A 4,589-nucleotide genomic window follows, 5' to 3' on the forward strand; every position below is an offset into this window, starting at 1 on the left:
TAACATAATTTTGATTTAACACTATTTTGATAACAACATTGTAATAATGAATTTTTTAATTTCAAATTATATGAATAAGGGTTGAATGAGAGCATCACTTTAAAAAAAATTATTTAAAAAATTCTCATAATCTAGATGACATTATCTAACATGATTTTGATAACAATATTACAATAATCTTTTTAATTTCAAATTTGTAAATAAAGATTAAAAGTAAGAATCACATATGAAAGAAATATATTACTTCAAAAAATTCATATATTCTTAATAACAACATTATAATAATACATTTATATATAATGATTTTCAAATAAAATCAAAATCAATTTTCATGATTATGATAAAAATCAAAACCACTTGTAAATTAATTTGCAGTAACCAGACTCTTACATCTAATGAAAGTTTTCCATCCTTATATGACAAAAATATACTCTCACATCAAACCACAGTTTTGCATCTGGAAAAAGTCTTGAGGAAATTATGCTCTCACATCAGTCCACAGATTTTGCAACCTGAAGTGTTTCCCAATCAATAAAAACAAAATTAGCTGTTTGGTCGGCAGGGAAGGCTTGCAATCTAGAAGGCTTAGCACAATATGCACATGTTTCTTAGGGTCTCCGTAGGTTGGAGGAATGGTCACGTTAACTGTGAGCTAAGGAGGAGCTGGGTAGGTTGTCTCTGTCGAATTTCGGCGCCGTAAGACACGCAGACAGACATTTTCTAAATAACAGAGGTGTATTATGAATAATGATGGTAAGGGACGAATGATGGAGGAATGGCTTGAGAGCACCACTGGCACGTGAAATCACAATCACATGGGAGGCGTGAGGGGGGCCTGTCTGGGGCATGTGATTTCTTGGGTACCTATTTCCTATCAACAGCATTTCAGTCGTTCAAAGGTTTGTGAGAGTGAGTGGACAGCTGAAGTACCCCCAACAGCTTTTAATTACTACTAAGGTACGTTGTTATATAATGAAAATTAGGTACAATCATTCTGAAGTTTGAATATTGAAAGACAATGAAGGGAATCGCACTGGGTACATTCATTCTGGAGTTCGGATATTGAGAAATAATGAGTGGTATGGAATGGTTTGGTTGGTTGCCCTGGCACATATATTGATGCTGCTCAGAAATGCCCATTTTTCGAAAAGGAATGTCCTGCTTTTTCTCGAATTCTTCCTCAGACAACTTTCTCTTCAATCGATTCATCGGTTATACCCCTAGTTCCATTATAAGACTCCCGGACTTTGCAAATTATATCTTCATCTTATCCATACAATCCCCTTCATTAACGCTGGATTATTGCAGGAAACTTTCATTGTGCTTCCTGAGTTGGCCTAATTAACTGCATTGGGTCATCTGTACAGGATTCATATTTTTAGAAGGTATGGATTCTCTGCATTAGAGCTGCCTAATTAGAGCTGTGTTCTTTTTTTTAAAAGATTTGGCAATATGATTTTGCAGATGGGTTGCCGATTTTATGATGTTATGGTGGCAATTTGTAAGTCCGCCTATTTTGCCTTTTGACAGCTACTGTGAAGGCTTTTAAAATTTTTATTATACATGAGAAAACTACAGGTCTGACATCTTACAACTCCCCCCCTCCCGGCTTGGCAGAGGCATACATTTTCATAAATGCATGCTCTACTGTTGCTTTATCTTCCTCTTTTTGTGCTTCAAGGTGAAGGGGTCATGTATTTATCAATATCTTGGTTACAGTCTGGGCCTGTGCTTGGAGCATTATCATTTGTCTATTCTGTACTTTCATCTGACTTCTGTTGAGCTCTTCATAAAGCCTGTGCCTCCATTGTCTTTTCTGTCTCCTTGACAAGAACTTCTTCTGAACAATCTGAACCAGTACAATACACATACCCTACTATTACATTCATTGAATATTGAGTGCCTGTCCTTTTCTTCTCCAACATCAACAATGAGAATGCTTCTTGGTGTGCTACAACACAAACACATTCATTTAGAATAGTGGGTCATGGTGACTTTTTTTGGCTTGGAAAGCAAGCAGTTCTTTATAATTCCTCATTCTGGTAGTCGTGGCCTTGGATTAACCTATGGTGGTCCAGCGGTAGACAGGTGGGAGTTTACCACAACTCAGCCCAGCCTAGACCATGCCTGCATGGACTCTGCTCTAGTTAAGAAATATAAAACTCTGACCTGTATCAATAAATTTGTTGCAGATTTTCCAGTCCCAAATGAATGATATTTCATATGCTGTGCCACAGATTTGGCCATGATGGAATCTTAGCAGTTGTAGTCATATTAATGTTGATCGAAATAGTCATAATCTTACCAGGAGTATTCATATTAAAGTATAATGAAATACTCAATAGAATGGTATATGCTACACTGTTTTGTCATGCATCGAGTGAGCTTGAAAGCAGATATTGCAACTCACGGTCATGCATCATGTTTAAGCCTTAAAAAAACATATTTTGAAAATGGAATTAGTCATAGGGCGTTAGTTATGAAGGGTTTGTCGTGAAAAGTGTTATTGAACAAAGGGTTGGTGGGATGAAAATAAGTTATTAACTTACTTCCAAATAAATATTGTTCACTAAGCCAAGTTTTGGTGGCATGAAAATCAGTTGCATCCAAATAAATATTGTTTTCTAAGCATTTTGAAACAGGCAAACCTTTTATCTATTATTTACCTTGGCAGTCCTAGTTCTATCTTGTCTGCTATAAATATTGCAATATAGGATAGTTGCATCAACTTTTATATTGGCTTGGAGCTTTTCTAAACACTTATTTTCCTGGGATAGCCATTGATTTTACATTGTTTTTTTTCCAGGAAGTAGGCACAGAGATCCAAAGTCGAGGAGATAAGCTTGGATGGATGGCTTTTTTATTCAAGCCCTATTGGGATGAAGTCAAACTGCCTGGCTCCCTGTATGCCATCTGTGTAGCTTATCTGGACATTGATATGCGCATAGTTGGCATACAGGGATCCATGCAGAAGTCTCCTCATTAGGGCAGCTTGCCTACCGCCAGGTATTTTCAATCCATCACGATCTTTGAGTGAATTGTGTATTTCCTGTGTGTTTCATTCAGGCTAAAAGGGACAATATGATATGGTTTCCTGACTATATGTTTTGATATACAAACATCTTATACTTTCAATAAATTACGTAGCAAAGATCAACTAAAAAATCTTTTCATGCACATCTTTCTCAGTTGAGGTATGCACTTATGCTTATAAATTCATCTCCACCAACAGAAAACATCTCGAATTATGGGGAACTTTAGACGCCTATGACTTATTATTATCATCATTGTAATGGTGATATAACCTTTTTATTTGGCATTACAGTAAATAGTAACAATATACTTTTTTACTTTGAACACTTCAGCCTTAAGATATGTAGTTGCCGTCACTCCCTTTTCTAAGATGTCAACATGATAGCGATAATGCAATGAAAGTTCTCAATTTATAAAGGCCTGTAAGGAAGTTATATGTGTTCATTAACATGAGATGCTAGAGTACAGCCCATTCCATTTTAAACTTATGGATCTTAACTTTGTTCATGTTTGTACTGATTTTGAGCCATACTTACAGATCATTTCTTTTCTAGTCCTATGTAAGATTTTGTCTGTGTCTAAGACAAAACAAAAAAAATTATCTGAACTATTTCCTAGCAAAGTTAACATGGAATACAAGCATTTTATTCTCACAGACAAAACTAAAAACTGCTAAACTATTTTTTGGTTTTGGATTTCAGAACTTGACGGGCAACATGCTTTCTCAGCAAGATAAGCATCTTGTTACAGTGGAGATTTGATAATGAAAACCTCTGGAGTCTGGGATATGTCTCAAAAAATGCTATTTACCAAATTTAGTTGGGCATGCTTGGAGATTGTACAATTGCTAGAGGAACACCGTGAATCGAAGCCAGTCAATATTGCTGCTAGCTTGGGTTTTGGTACACGGTCAATGATCTGGCCCTTCTTCGGAGCCTGGCAACCAGAAAAATGGTAACAACTTGGACTTCTGCTTAGTATAAAATGCATGACTGAACAGATAAATCATTGTAAATATTGTCTTTTCATTTCTTTACAATATTTTCAAGCAAAAGTATATATTATGGTAGCTTCCTTAGCCAAGATAATTCTATCGAGGAAATAACTAGAATCTCTAAGTTTCCAACGCCTGCAGTCCAACCCAGTTCCATACATCCCTATGATTCTGCATAAACATATATAGTTTCCGGTTGTCAATAGATATTGAGATATTGTTATGTGAATAGGTGGCAATGCAGAATGCGAAGCCTGGCCCCTATTTGGACACACTTTACAGAAGTGCATAACCCTAACCTCCATTGTAACGTGCCCCTATATATCACCTACCAGCCGATAAATACAAGGATTGCTTTAGTCACACTAAAACATAGCTGCTCACTGAAATTCGACTTTGAGTTGGCTTAAGGTAACTTCAGCATCAATGTTCTCACTAAGGCTTCAGTTCAGTTGTCTATACTGTTTGCTTACAAATTTTTTACTATCCCTCTCTAGCCTTTCAGGACTTTATTAAGTCAATCCTCTTAAGTCTTAATGACACATTGGCAAGTTTTTACTAT

The 4,589-nt window shown here is 36.2% G+C and overlaps 1 long non-coding RNA gene across 2 annotated transcripts; it reads left to right on the forward strand.

The window, feature by feature from the left end:
- The first annotated feature begins 608 nt into the window (after positions 1-608).
- On the forward strand, positions 609-4,241 carry LOC149227224 (uncharacterized). Of its 2 annotated transcripts, XR_016247118.1 has the most exons (5): positions 609-957; positions 1,131-1,211; positions 1,309-1,385; positions 2,807-3,006; positions 3,735-4,241. It is a non-coding gene; the product is annotated as an uncharacterized LOC149227224 (long non-coding RNA). The 2 variants fall into 2 exon arrangements; XR_016247117.1 differs by lacking the exon at positions 609-957 and having other exon boundaries at positions 965-1,211; positions 3,735-4,238.
- The last annotated feature ends 348 nt before the right edge of the window (positions 4,242-4,589 follow it).

This window comes from Pinus tabuliformis, chromosome J (genome assembly GCF_031772625.1).
Source record: "Pinus tabuliformis cultivar Carrire ecotype Pingquan chromosome J, CPIR1, whole genome shotgun sequence".
In the NCBI taxonomy this organism is placed as follows: Eukaryota; Viridiplantae; Streptophyta; class Pinopsida; order Pinales; family Pinaceae; genus Pinus; species Pinus tabuliformis.